At 39.2% G+C, this 16545-nt stretch overlaps 1 pseudogene; it reads left to right on the top strand.

Annotated features, from left to right (window-relative positions):
- The window catches only part of LOC108477727 (S-norcoclaurine synthase 1-like), a 58895-nt pseudogene that overhangs the window by 27144 nt on the left and 15206 nt on the right, over nucleotides 1-16545 (top strand).

Here is a 16545-nt window from a genome sequence, read left to right as displayed (position 1 = left end):
TGGAAAACATTATGAATTCTATCAAGTTTTGGAGGCAAAGCTAACCGGTATGCAACAGGTCCGATTCGTTCAGTAACCTCATATAGCCCAATAAAACGTGGACTCAATTTACCTTTACAACCAAATCGAAGGACTCTTTTCCAAGGTGATACTTTCAAGAATACCTTGTTGCCGACCTGAAATTCTATCTCTTTCCTTTTAAGATCGGCATATGACTTTTGTCGATCAGAAGCTGCTTTCAAGCTATCTCGGATCACCTTTACTTTCTCTTCGGTTTCCTGAATCAAATCAACTCCATGTATCTTTTTCTCACTCAGTTCAATCCAATATAATGGTGTTTTACATTTCCGACCATACAAAGCTTCATACGGTGCAATTTTAATACTAGACTGATAACTATTGTTGTAGGCAAACTCAATCAAAGGTAAATACCTTTCCCAACTACCTTCAAACTCTAGTTCACAACATCGAAGCATGTCCTCTAATACCTGAATTACGCATTTGGATTGGCCATCTATCTGAGGATGAAATGTAGTGCTGAAATGCAACTGAGTCCCCAATGCTTTTTGCAACTTGTCCCAGAAACGAGACGTGAACTGAGGATCTCTATCCGAAATAATAGAGACTGGTACCCCATGTAATCTGACAATCTCAGATACATATAATTCAGCCAACTTATCTAAAGAAAAATCCATACGTACCAGTATCAAGTGTGCCGACTTTGTCAACCGGTCAACGATTACCCAGATAGCATCTTTCTTCTTCGGAGACAAAGGTAATCCCGACACAAAGTCCATTGTGATCATTTCCCATTTCCATTCCGGTATCGTAATTGGCTGTAGTAATCCCGAAGGTACCTGTTGTTCAGCTTTAACCTGTTGACATATCAAACATCTCGATACAAACTCAGAAATATCACATTTCATCCCCGGCCACCAATACATCCTTTTTAGATCATTATGCATTTTATTACTCCCTGGATGTATAGACATAATACCACTGTGAGCTTCATGCAAAATCTTTTATGTAAGCTCTGAATTCTTTGGTACACATACCCTACCTCTAAATAGTGAACAACCATCAGATCTGATCTGAAATTCTGAATCAGTACCTGATTCACACTGCACCCGTTTAGCTTGTAATTTATTATCACTTTTCTGAGCTTCACAAATTTGTTGTAGAAACATTGGTTTAACTTTCAGTTCAGCTATAAGTGTACCATCATCAGACAATGACAACTGAGTATTCATAGCTCATAAAGCAAATAGAGATTTTCGACTCAAAGCATCAGCAACTATATTAGCCTTACCCGGATGATAGTCAATAACCAAATCATAATCCTTTAGCAACTCAAGCCACCTACGCTGTCTCAAATTCAAATATTTCTGTGTCATCAAATACTTTAAACTTTTATGATCAGTATAGATATGACATTTTTCACCATACAAGTAATGGCGCCATATTTTCAATGCAAACACAATGGCTGCTAATTCAAGATCATGTACCGGGTAATTCTTTTCATGTGATTTTAGTTGTCTTGAAGGATAGGCTATTACTTTACCTTCTTGTATTAAAACACAACCTAAACCATTTAATGAAGCATCACTATAAATAATAAATTCCTTACCCGATTTAGGCTGTACTAAAACAGGTGCTTTCGTCAATAAATCTTTCAATCTGTCAAAACTCTATTGACATTCATCAATCCACTCGAACTTTACATCTTTCTGCAATAGATGTGTCATTGGAGAAGCTATCATATAAAATCCCTGTACAAATCTCCTACAATATCCAACTAATCCCAGGAAACTTCTAACTTCAGACACATTCTTCGGTGGATTCCAATTGACAATAGCTGAAATCTTACTTGGGTCTGCCCTGATGCCTTCAATAGATACAATATATCCAAGAAACCTAACTTCTCGAAGCCAAAACTCACATTTACTAAATTTAGCATACAATCGCTTTTCACGCAAAGTTTGCAGTACAATTCTCAAATGATCTGCATGCTCATTTTCATCTCAAGAATAAACCAGAATATCATCAATAAATACTACCACAAACCTGTCTAAGTACGGTCTTAATATTCTATTCATTAGGTCTATGAATACAGCAGGTGCATTTGTCAATCCCAACGGCATCACGAGGAACTCAATGCCCATACCTAGTTCTAAAAGCTATCTTCGGTACATCAGACTCCTTTACTCGTAACTAATAGTAACCCGATCGAAGATCAATCTTTGAAAATATAGTGGCACCCTTCAGTTGATCAAACAAGTCATCAATCCGAGGCAATGGATACTTATTCTTTACTGTAACTTTATTAAGCTGCCTGTAATCAATACATAGTCTCAAAGACCCGTCTTTCTTTTTCACAAACAAAACCGGAGCACCCCAAGGTGAATGACTAGGTCGAGGAAAACCCCTGTCAGTAAGCTCTGCAACTGTGCTTTCAACTCTTTCAACTCGGTAGGAGCCATTCTATAAGGTGCTATAGAGATCAGAGTTGTTCCTGGAACTAAATCCATAGAAAATTCTACGTCTCTTTCCGGTGGTAACCCAGGTAATTCTTCTGGAAACACATCAGGAAATTCACATACAACCGGCACTGATTGAACTTTTGACTCAGATACTTTAGTGTCCAATACATAAGCAAGATATGCATTACACCCTTTTCTGACATACCTCAATGTTGTCATGACTGAAATCACATCAGGCAACTCATTTAATTCATCAGATTCAACCCGAAGCAACTCACCATTCTGACATTTTATTACAATGTACTTCTGGTTACAATTCAGTACTACATCATGTTGAGTTAGCCAATCCATTCCCAAAATCACATCAAATTCGTCAAAAGGCAATAACATCAAGTCAGCTAGAAAACAATAACCCTTTACCATCAGTGGACAATTTTTACAAATTTTATCCACTATAACATGTTGGCCCAGGGGATTTGAAACTTTAACCACAAATCCAGTGAATTCAACAAGTAAATTTTTAATAGATGCTAACTTTGTACATATGTATGAATGTGTAGAACCAGGATCAGTCAAAGCAATAACATCAGTGTCAAGTAAAGAAAATGTACCAGTAATGACGTCTGGAGCAGAAGCATCTTCTCTGGCTTGAATAGCATACGTCTTGGCAGGTTCCCATGCTTCAGATCTAACTGTTTCTCTCACCGATCTTGTACCACTATTAGTGCCACCAGCAATTCCAGGTCGTCTACCTCTTTGTGAAACCGAGCTACCTTTTTCAGACTGTTCTGCAACGCTTTCTGACATTTTTGGACAATCTCTGATTAAATGATCTTTCGATCCACATCGGAAACAAGCTCGGGAATTTAGTCGACATTCTCCCCAATGATATCTCCCACAATACTTACATGATGAAAACATTGGTTTTCTTCTGAAACTCCCAGTACTAACCTTAGAGGTCGCCTGCTGAATTTGTTTTGTCTGACTTCTGGATCTTTGCCTAACAGTAGTAGAAGTGTATTTAGAATCTTTAGAACCCCTCACTCTTTTTGAAGACAGTGGTGGTGCTAAACTAGTTGCGAGTCTCTTTCCAAAACTCTGCTCTTTCGAATGAGCTAACCCTTCTTCCAGTCGCTGTGCTCTATCAACCAAAATAGGAAATTCTTGTAGATGTAATGGTATGAGAGGAACATAAATTTCTTCATTTAATCCCCACTCAAATCTCCTGCACATATCTGCTTCACTTGTTACTAGTTCCTTAGCATATTTGCTTAATTTGATAAATTCACGTTCGTACTCAGCAACAGACATATTATTCTGCTTCAGATCTAGAAATTTTCTTTTCTTCTTCTCAAGATAAAGTTGACTCACATATTTCTTTCTAAATTCAGACACAAAGAAATTCCAATTAATTTTCTCTACAGGATGAATGTTCACGATAGTGGTCCACAATTGGTAAGCCTCACCTTTTAGTAAAGATACTGCACACTTCAAATTTTCATCCATGGTACACTGCAATTCTTCAAATATTCTTTGACTATTCTCTAACCATTCTTCGGCCCCAGCTGGGTCATCATCTTTCTTTCCTTTAAACTCTTTAGCTCCATATTTTCTCATTCTTTCCAAGGGAGATCAATGACTAGTTACAGATGGTTCTAGATGTGGAACAGCAAGAAGAGAAGATGGTGGTGGAACAGGTGGAGCATTATTAGTTCTTACAACTTGCTGCAACAACTTATTCATTGTCTGTAACAAGGCTGCAATTGGAATTTCTTCTCTAGGTGGTATCGGCTCAGTTTCAGATTGAGTTCTTTCTTCAAATTCAAGCTCCCTATCATCTCGTAAGTTTATCGATTCATTTCGAGCTTGGGTTCTATGTTGATCTCTTTTCCTATCAAAGTTTGGCGCCCTACTCTCCACTTCATTTTCCGACTCTTCATGAGATCTATTTGACATCTTTAAGTTTCTACAGTATTCACAAATTATACAATTAAATAATTAAATAAATAAACCTCATCTCATCTCATCAAATCAATATATAAAATGGCATGTACGAATAGACTCATTCTCGGCCCAAGAATTTAGAAAACCTAGGCTCAGATACCAATAAATGTAACACCCCTTAACCCTAAACCGTCGCCGGATCAGGGCTACGGAGTATTATCGGACATATTGGACAACTTAGAAATAATTCAAAAATAAATAACATTCATAGCATAGTTTAACTTTTAAGTCTTTATAATAGACCCTCGAGGCCCAAAATACGTATTAGGAGTGGAACGAATTTTTTTTTTAAATTTTGGCAGCATTTCTGCTTATTTTGTATAAAACCCCCTGCAAGTTCAAACCAAAAATAACTAATACCATATATATATTGTAACACCCCTAACTCGTGACCGACGCCGGTGTCGGACACGAGGGGTTAACGGCCAAACCCTCTCAAGATACCAACCAATTTGACGTTACCAGTCAGGCTGGAAAACTGCGTCACCGTCGCCTTAAAAATCATATCTCGAGTTTCAAAACTCGGAAACTGGTTTCGTAAATTTTCCCTGAATTTAGACTCATATACCCATCCATGGATTTATTTTTAGAATTTTTGGTTGGGCCAATTGGTACAGTTTATTAGTTAAAGTCACCCATGTTACAGGGACCGACTGCTCTGACCTTCACGCGTTACAACTTGAATATCTCCCTGTACAGGCTTTAATACTGGTTCCGTTTGTTTCTAATGAAACTAGACTCAAAATGGAATCTTTAAATATAAGGCATGACTCCTAATTCTTTCTGGATAATTTATGGTAAATTTTCAAAGTCGCGACAGGGGACCCAGAAACCGTTCTGGCCCTGTCTCACGAGAACCTTAATATTTCTCAGTATACCGCTCATATGGTCGTTTCGTTTCGTCCATATAAAATAGATTCATCAAGGTTCAGTTCCATAATTTACTCACTATTTAATTCTACTTCTACTATTTTTAGTGATTTTTCAATCTCATCTCACTGCTGCTGTCCGCAACAGTTACTGCGAGACTATGCCAATTTCATGAATTTTTCCTTGGCCTTAATCATCCATCATACATGACACAAATTATGGCCACCTTATCAAAATTTGAGTTTCTAAGACTCGTGGCTATACGTTCTAGCATCCCACTCGACGACCACATAGGCCATTTTCACATGGCTTAAAGTTTACAACCCACAATTCGACAAAATATAATAGCCTATACATGCCAAATGTTCTTCAACAACAAAAACAATACCACAAGATTTCAGCCGGTGTGATGACTTCAACGACGGTCCCGATCACGCAAACAATACGAGTCCGAGAGACCTAAAATGGGTGACAAGAAAACACCGAGTGAGTTTACAACTCAAGAAGTCGTAAGCATTCATCAATCCATCGATAAAGTTACTACAACATGAAACAATAAACGAGGCTAGGTACTCATCCATATCGAATCTATACCATAATTCCTCGGACCTTTCGGTCCAATCTCATACCAAGTCATACATCCACATTTCATATTCTACACAACAAGATATTTGAGGCATTTTCACACACTAACTCATTTCCACCACAATCATACAATTTCAATCATCACATAGATTTAAGACTTACCAAATTCAACCCCGAGCATGAACATATTTTCTATTCGTCATGAGCTCGAGGTACTTACCCGATCCGCTGTCCGGGATTAGCTCGATAATGTCGCACACTCGAGTGCCAATTGTAATGCAAGAGCATATAGTGAATCCGCACACTTAGTGCTATATGTATTCAACTCGCACACTTAGTGCTATATAATCAAACTCGCACACTTAGTGCTGTACAATTTTAAACCCGCACACTTAGTGCCAATCTTGTCACCGTGTCCATTTATACCCGCACACTTAGTGCCGAGACCAATACCTTATGTATTTTGCTGCCTTTATACATTCAACAATGGCATCATTCCATACACATACATTTCCATTTACACACCAACTCATTTAAACACATTTGCATATATATATTGATCATTTAAATCAACACCAAATATACGCTTAATGACTTACCTTGTGTTGGGTAAAACAGTCCAAGTCGGCTACTCGATGACCTTCGTCTTTCCCTTGCTTGATTCTCCTTCTTTAACTCCTTGAGCTTAATCAATAAATCAACTAGTTTAACCCTCTTGCTAAACATTCATAATTCAATTACACATGCATATGTATGTTTGTATATTCGCAACCATCCTCACTTATTACCCATTTGGTCAACAATCTAAGCCAAGATAAGGCTTCAATATGGTTGCCTCTAACCGAATACATGCACACCAATCTACTTCCTTTGGCCGAATATGCATGTCTATGTGGAGGCCAATTTTACACTTAATACTACACAAAAAAACAGCATACATTTTCCTAATTAACGATTACATATTGTAGTTCTATACACATCTCTCATTTATTTCATAACCAAACAACATCACAAGCAAATAGACACCTTAAAATAGTATACATGTCATACCAATTCATCATGTGCAAACATATATTCATGTAGGTGCAATGGCCAATTCTCAAGTGGCTTATATCCAAATATACACACATATCCAAAGCTTAAATCTTACTTACCATGCAACATGCATGAATCATACTTATGGATATAACATGGCCGAATACCACAACACCATACCGTTTCAATTTGGTCATGGTTAAACAAAGAACTTAGTATCTCATTCAAAAATGCTAAAAGAAAATCTAAGAATCCTCAATCCACCATCACATGAATCATTATCAAGCTTGATATTTAGCATGCAATGGCATTAACACCATATTCACTTTGGCCGAATTTCATTCCCATGACATAACAAAGATTTGAACCATGGGCTAACAAGAACATCAAGCTAGCAACTAAAATATACATGAATCTCATGGCAAAACATCAAACTTACCTTAATCTAGGTACAAGTATGGCCAAACCTCCTCCTAAACCTCTTCCAAACCAACATGAAACAAGAATTCCTTCCTTCTTCCTTAGAATTTTCAGCCCAAAGGAAATGAAAATGATGAACAAAAATTCTTCTTTCTTTCTCCACACTCACGGCAATGGGCATGCATGAGACCATTTTTTCTCTTTTTTTTTTTTGTTCCTTTCATTATTAAATTCCCATGCTCACTATTTTATTTTTTCTTACATACACCATTGTCCCAACATGTTTTATGACATGTTTTTACCCATAATCTCTTGTCATGGCGGCCACTAACTATTAGGGGGAAATTTGACATGCAAGTCCTCCCTTTGACTACATGCACTATTAGGTCCTTATAGATTAGCCTATCACTTTTCAAAAGTGTCACACAAGTCCTACTAACTGAATTCACATGCTATCGGCTAAATCAAGCTTGAAATTTTCACACATTCATAATTACATATTCTAGACAATAAATATTACGTTCAAACATTTCGGTGACTCGGTTTAGCGGTCCCGAAACCACTTCCCGACTAGGGTCAATTTTGGGCTGTCACAACTCTCCCCCACTTAAGAAATTTTCGTCCCCGAAAATCTTACCGGTAAATAGGTTTGGGTAACGCTCTTTCATAGAGTTCTCGGGTTCCCAAGTAGCTTCTTCCATCCCGTGTTTGAGCCATAACACTTTTACTAATGGAACTCTTTTGTTTCGCAACTCCTTCACTTCACGAGCTAGGATACGAATCGGTTCTTCTTCATAACTCATATCGGCTTGAATTTCAACCTCTGATGGACTAATTACGTGTGACGGGTCGATCTATAACGTCAAGCATCGAAACATGGAAGACGTTAGAATCCTTTCAAGTTCGGGGCAAAATCAAACGATACGCGATCGACCGACTCGTTCAGATATTTCATATGGCCCGATGAACCTCGGGCTCAATTTTCCTTACGGCCAAATCTAAGCACCTTCTTCCAAGGTGAAACTTTGAGAAAGACCTTGTCTCCAACCTGATATTCAATATCTTTTCTTTTCAAATCCGCATACGACTTTTGGCGATCCGAAGCAGCTTTCAAACTTTCACGAATTACTCGAACTCTTTGCTCGGCATCCTTAACCAAATCAACCTCAAGAATTTACCTTCACTAAGTTCACCCGAGAATAATGGGTACGGCATTTACGATCGTATAAAGCCTCGTAAGGCGCCATCTTAATACTTGATTGAAAGCTATTGTTGTAAGCAAATTCAATCAAAGGCGATACCGCTCCCATGAACCACTAAACTCAAGGATACAACATCTCAACATATCCTCGAGTATTTGAATTATCCGTTCGGATTGACCATCGGTTTGTGGGTGAAAGGCGGTCTTGAAATGCAACTTGGTACCCAAAGCTTCTTGAAATTTCTTCCAAAATCGCGAGGTAAATCTCGGATCTCTATCCGACACAATAGAAATCGGTACCCGTGTAATCTCACAATCGAGAAACGCACAATTCGGCTAGTTTATCCAATGAAAATCCGTGACGCACGGGATAAAGTGAGCCGACTTAGTCGGTCTATCAACAACAACCCAAATCGCATCCTTCTTACTAGTCGACAATGGCGGCCGGACACAAAGTCCATTGTGACTCGATCCCATTTCCACTCGGGTATCGTGATCGGTGAAGCAATCTCAAGGCACTTGATGTTCCGCTTTCACTTGTTGACATATTAAACATCTCAAACAAAGTCGGAGATGTCCCGCTTTCATACCATGCCACCAAAACCGACGTTTCAAATCGTTGTACATCTTCGTACTCCGGGTGGATTGCCATTCGGCTACAATGGGCTTCGTTCAAAATTATTGGAATAAGTTCAAATTCTTTGGGACACAGACGACTTCAACCTCAAACAATCGTCATCATCGATTTGAAATTCGAGTCCTTGTTCGAACACACTCATCCCGCTTTGCAACCAACTCATCGTCGACTTTACGAGCTTCACGAATTTGACGTATCAATAATGGTTTGGCTTTCAATTCAGCTACTAACACATTGTCGGGTAGGATAGACAAGTGTACATTCATCGTCATAAAGCAAATAGTGATTTCGGCTTAAGGCATCCGCAACCACATTAGCCCTTCCCGGTGATAATCAATGACGAGCTCATAATCTTTTAACAACTCGAGCCATCGCTTTGTCGCAGATTTAAGTCTCTTTGGGTCATCAAATATTTGAGACTTTTGTGATCCGAATACACATGGCACTTCTCACCAAATAAGTAATGTCGCCATATCTTTAAGGCGAATACGATGGCGACCAATTCGAGATCATGGGTCGGATAATTTTTCTCATGTGGCTTTAATTGCCTCGACGATAGGCCACAACTCGCCCTTCTTGCATCAATACGCAACCCAACCCAAGTAGGGATGCGTCACTATAAATGACAAACTCTTTGCCCGATTCGGGTTGCACTAGAATTGGGGCTTCATCAAATAAGCTTTCAGTTGATCGAAACTTTTCGACATTTCTCCGTCCATTCAACTTAACATCCTTTTGGAGTAAGCCGTCATTGGCGTGGCTATCGTCGAGAAACCTTTACAAATCGTCGGTAATAACCGCAAGCCCCAAAAGCTCCTAACTTCGGTAACATTCCTTGGTGGTTTCCAATCGACTATGGCTGAATTTTGTTCGGGTCCACCGACACCGTCACGCGACACCACGTGCCCCAAAAAGCTAACCTCTTTCAACCAAAATTCACATTTATTGAACTTTGCGTATAATCGCTTATCTCGTAAGATTTGCAACACTAGCCTCGGTGTTCAAGATGCTCGGTTTCATCTCTCGAATAGACCAAAATGTCATCGATAAATACAACTACGAACCGATCCAAGTATGGCCTGAAAATTCTATTCATTAAATCCATAAACACCGAGGGCATTAGTGAGCCCAAACGGCATCACCAAGAATTCAGAGTGACCGTACCTCGTTCTAAAAGCGGTTTTGGGTATGTCCGATTCTCGGACCCTCAACCGATAGTACCCGACCTCAAATCTATCTTTGAAAACACCGAGGCTCCCTTTAATTGATCAAACAAATCGTCAATTCGTGGCAATGGATATTTATTCTTTATCGTCACTTTATTGAGTTGACGATAGTCGATGTACAACCTCATGGTTCCGCCCTTCTTCTTCACAAACAATACAAAGTCGCCCATGGAGAAAAACTTCGGTCGAGCGAAACCTCTATCCGTCAATTCTTGCAATTGAACCTTCAATTCCTTTAATTCTATTAATGCCATACGATACGGGGCTATTGAAATCGGCGTAGTACCGTACAACTTCGATGCCGAATTCCACTTCTCGAACCGGTGGCAATCCCAGAACTCCTCGGGAAAAACATCTGAATACTCACAAACCACTGGTACCGATTCGAGTTTCCTTTCCGTCTCTTTACTTCCAAACACATACGCAAGGTATGTTTCACACCCTTTTCACATACCTCCGAGCGGTCATAGAAGATATTATCGCTGGCGCTCCTTTTAAATCAGTAGACTCGACTCGGACTACCTCATTATTTGCACTCCTCAAATCAATGGTTTTCCTTTTGCAGTCCACCATCGCATCATGTACGGTCACCAATCCATACCAAGAATAACATCGAATTCATTAAATGGTAGAAGCATCGATCGGTAGGAAAAGAGATTCTCGAATTATTAGGGGCATCTCTTGCACACTTTATCAACGAGCACGTATTGACCCAAAGGGTTTGACACTCGAATTACGAACTCGAGAGACTCAACAGTAGAGTCTTATTTGGATGCTAAGGTTTCACATACATATGAGTGAGTAGAGCCGGGTCAATCAATGCAATCACAATAGTATCAAAGAGAGTAAAAGTACCAGTGGTAACGTCGGGGAGGATGCCTCCTCTCGTCTGCGGATGGCATATGCTCTAGCAGAGTACGGGTCTCGGATCGGACAGCCATATTAGAGGCTCCTCTCGATTACCACCCCTACCTCCAGAGATTCTCGGGGCCTACCTCCACCCGTCGCTCCACTAGGTCTTGCACCTTGCGCCTTATTCCTCTCATCTAGCTCCGTGCAATCTCTAATGAAGTGGTCCTTTGAACCGCATCCATAACAGCCCTATTAATGACTTACCCCAACATTCACCTAGGTGTCGTCTTCCACATTGGGGGCATTCAGTCTCTCTTGACGATTATTGCCCACACTAGCTACTGAAGTAGCTCGGGAGTCCGTCAATGGTCTGGCTCTAATGGAAATTCCCGCATCGTCCTCGACTTCTCGGTGTCCTCCCCGAACCTCTTTACAGCCGAGAACGGAGCTTTACTCGTCGATCTTTTACGGTAATCTCTTGCTTCAAATTCAGCCTTCTTCTTCTCCTTCCCAAGTTCTTCCGCCTTGCGTGCTCGTTCGACTAGTGTCACGAACTCCTTTATCTCCAAAATTCCCACTAGTAACTTTAACTCTTCATTCAATCCTTCTTCAAATCTTTTGCACATCGCAACCTCATCAGCCACACACTCCGAGCATACCGACTAAGTCTTACGAACTCATGTTCAGATTCAGATACTGATCATCCGGCCTTGCTTGAGTTCCAAGAATTCCTTACGCTTCGATCGATGAACTGTTGACTAATGTATTTCTTTCAAATTCAGATTGGAAGAAATCCCAAGTAACTCGCTCATTTGGGACTATGGAAATTAAAGTCCTCCACCAATAGTAAGTCGAGTCTCATAACAAGGATATAGCACACTTAAGACATTCATCGGTGTGCATGATTTCATCTAACACTCTAATGGTGTTATCGAGCGAACTCGGCCTTTTCGGCATCATCAAGAACTATGGCCTTGAACTCCTCGCCCCACGCTTCCTAATCAAGTCCACAGGTGGTTTACTCAGCCTCACAGGATCGAGAATCGGAGGCATTGCGGGCTCTTGGGTGGAGTATTTAAATTCGGGAATGGTTGGACAGCCGGGTTGGTTCGGGCATATTGCGCGACCCACTCATTCATCATGGTGAAGAAGGCTTGTTTCGCCCTTCATTTTGATTATTCGCGGATGATCGAGGCTTAACGGCGGTGTCCCTTGCGCAGAGCAGCCGCTACACTTTCAATGTCATCCGCCAAGGGTCTCTCTACCCGGGTTCCATTGCTAATCAAAACAAAAATTCCAACCGTCGAAGTCATCACATTATTAAGCGCTAACAATTTGGCATGTATAGCTAGACTCACACGCTATGGTAGTCCTAGAACCGACTAAACCATAGCTCTGATACCAATAAAATTGTAACACCTAACTCGTGACCGACGCCGTTGTCGGACACGAGGGTTAACGCCAAACCCTCTCAAGATACCAACCAATTTGACGTTACCAGTCAGGCTGGAAAACTGCGTCACTGTCGCCTTAAAAATCATATCTCGAGTTTCAAAACTCAGAAACTGGTTTCGTAAATTTTCCTGAATTTAGACTCATATACCCATCCATGGATTTATTTTAGAATTTTGGTTGGGCCAATTGGTACAGTTTATTAGTTAAAGTCACCCATGTTACAGGGACCGACTGCTCTGACCTTCGCGCGTTACAACTTGAATATCTCCCTGTACAGGGCTTTAATACTGGTTCCGTTTGTTTCTAATGAAACTAGACTCAAAATGGAATCTTTACATATAAGGCATGACTCCTAATTCTTTCTGGATAATTTATGGTAAATTTTCAAAGTCGCGACAGGGGACCCAGAAACCGTTCTGGCCCTGTCTCACGAGAACCTTAATATTTCTCAGTATACCGCTCATATGGTCGTTTCGTTTCGTCCATATAAAATAGATTCATCAAGGTTCAGTTACATAATTTACTCACTATTTAATTCTACTTCTACTATTTTTAGTGATTTTTCAATCTCATCTCACTGCTGCTGTCCGCAACAGTTACTGCAGAGACTATGCCAATTTCATGAATTTTTCCTTGGCCTTAATCATCCATCATACATGACACAAATTATGGCCACCTTATCAAAATTTGAGTTTCTAAGACTCGTGGCTATACGTTCTAGCATCCCACTCGACGACCACATAGGCCATTTTCACATGGCTTAAAGTTTACAACCCACAATTCGACAAAATATAATAGCCTATACATGCCAAATGTTCTTCAACAACAAAAACAATACCACAAGATTTCAGCCGTGTGATGACTTCAACGACGGTCCCGATCACGCAAACAATACGAGTCCGAGAGACCTAAAATGGGTGACAAGAAAACACCGAGTGAGTTTACAACTCAGTAAGTCGTAAGCATTCATCAATCCACTGATAAAGTTACTACAACATGAAACAATAAACGAGGCTAGGTACTCATCCATATCGAATCTATACCATAATTCCTCGGACCTTTCGGTCCAATCTCATACCAAGTCATACATCCACATTTCATATTCTACACAACAAGATATTTGAGGCATTTTCACACACTAACTCATTTCCACCACAATCATACAATTTCAATCATCACATAGATTTAAGACTTACCAAATTCAACCCCGAGCATGAACATATTTTCTATTCGTCATGAGCTCGTGGTACTTACCCGATCCGCTGTCCGGATTAGCTCGATAATGTCGCACACTCAGTGCCAATTGTAATGCAAGAGCATATAGTGAATCCGCACACTTAGTGCTATATGTATTCAACTCGCACACTTAGTGCTATAAAATCAAACTCGCACACTTAGTGCTGTACAATTTTAAACCCGCACACTTAGTGCCAATCTTGTCACCGTGTCCATTTATACCCGCACACTTAGTGCCGAGACCAATACCTTATGTATTTTGCTGCCTTTATACATTCAACAATGGCATCATTCCATACACATACATTTCCATTTACACACCAACTCATTTAAACACATTTGCATATATATATTGATCATTTAAATCAACACCAAATATACGCTTAATGACTTACCTTGTGTTGGGTAAAACAGTCCAAGTCGGCTACTCGATGACCTTCGTCTTTCCCTTGCTTGATTCTCCTTCTTTAACTCCTTGAGCTTAATCAATAAATCAACTAGTTTAACCCTCTTGCTAAACATTCATAATTCAATTACACATGCATATGTATGTTTGTATATTCGCAACCATCCTCACTTATTACCCATTTGGTCAACAATCTAAGCCAAGATAAGGCTTCAATATGGTTGCCTCTAACCGAATACATGCACACCAATCTACTTCCTTTGGCCGAATATGCATGTCTATGTGGAGGCCAATTTTACACTTAATACTACACAAAAAAACAGCATACATTTTCCTAATTAACGCATTACATATTGTAGTTCTATACACATCTCTCATTTATTTCATAACCAAACAACATCACAAGCAAATAGACACCTTAAAATAGTATACATGTCATACCAATTCATCATGTGCAAACATATATTCATGTAGGTGCAATGGCGAATTCTCAAGTGGCTTATATCCAAATATACACACATATCCAAAGCTTAAATCTTACTTACCATGCAACATGCATGAATCATACTTATGGATATAACATGGCGAATACCACAACACCATACCGTTTCAATTTGGTCATGGTTAAACAAAGAACTTAGTATCTCATTCAAAAATGCTAAAAGAAAATCTAAGAATCCTCAATCCACCATCACATGAATCATTATCAAGCTTGATATTTAGCATGCAATGGCATTAACACCATATTCACTTTGGCGAATTTCATTCCCATGACATAACAAAGATTTGAACCATGGGCTAACAAGAACATCAAGCTAGCAACTAAAATATACATGAATCTCATGGCAAAACATCAAACTTACCTTAATCTAGGTACAAGTATGGCCAAACCTCCTCCTAAACCTCTTCCAAACCAACATGAAACAAGAATTCCTTCCTTCTTCCTTAGAATTTTCAGCCCAAAGGAAATGAAAATGATGAACAAAATTCTTCTTTCTTTCTCCACACTCACGGCAATGGGCATGCATGAGACCATTTTTTCTCTTTTTTTTTTGTTCCTTTCATTATTAAATTCCCATGCTCACTATTTTATTTTTTCTTACATACACCATTGTCCCAACATGTTTTATGACATGTTTTTACCCATAATCTCTGTCATGGCCGGCCACTAACTATTAGGGGGAAATTTGACATGCAAGTCCTCCCTTTGACTACATGCACTATTAGGTCCTTATAGATTAGCCTATCACTTTTCAAAAGTGTCACACAAGTCCTACTAACTGAATTCACATGCTATCGGCTAAATCGAAGCTTGAAATTTTCACACATTCATAATTACATATTCTAGACAATAAATATTACGTTCAAACATTTCGGTGACTCGGTTTAGCGGTCCCGAAACCACTTCCCGACTAGGGTCAATTTTGGGCTGTCACATATATACTATATAAACTTTTATACCATTTCATTAGTATAAACATTAAAATACTAAATACCATTTTTTTTTACAACAAAAGTCTTGTAACATTCTAATGATCAAAATAACACCTATGTACATGCCACTTTTAATTCAAAATATGGTACCTACTTATGAAGCTCTTAAGGATGTGATGAGATGAGAGATCTTCTAGCCGACTCTACCTCTTCGAGTCTAACTGTACCTACGCGTTAAAATTAAACGCGTTAAGCCGGTGAAGACTTAGTAAGCACTACAAGAATAAATAGGTGAATAAATTCTATTAAAATATTATAATCCCATTTGATCAATATATATTTATATGCATATAAGCTTCTTTAGCTGTATCTTATATTAACAAAATTTAATTTATTATTATATAAGTTATAAAACTTACTTTAGTATATTGATAATTTGCTTTGGTTCACAACTTATAACTTTAGCCCAAAGTAGACTTTATAGAACACACTGGATATACGAAACAAATACAGAAGTGCATTATTATGCACAAACGAACAGAGAGCACTAAAGTGCTATACAGAGAGCACAAATGTGCTAAACAGAGAGCACTTAACGTGCTAATAATAGAACGGAGAGCACTAATGTGCTAATAATCAGAGAGCGCGCTAGAGTTCCTTAATGGCATGCCACTAATATCCTAGTAGTTCTAAACTCATCTACT

Source organism: Gossypium arboreum, chromosome 12 (genome assembly GCF_025698485.1).
Source record: "Gossypium arboreum isolate Shixiya-1 chromosome 12, ASM2569848v2, whole genome shotgun sequence".
NCBI classification, from domain to species: Eukaryota; Viridiplantae; Streptophyta; class Magnoliopsida; order Malvales; family Malvaceae; genus Gossypium; species Gossypium arboreum.
Note: the sequence above shows the minus strand (reverse complement) of the source record. Positions and strands in the feature narration are given on the sequence as shown.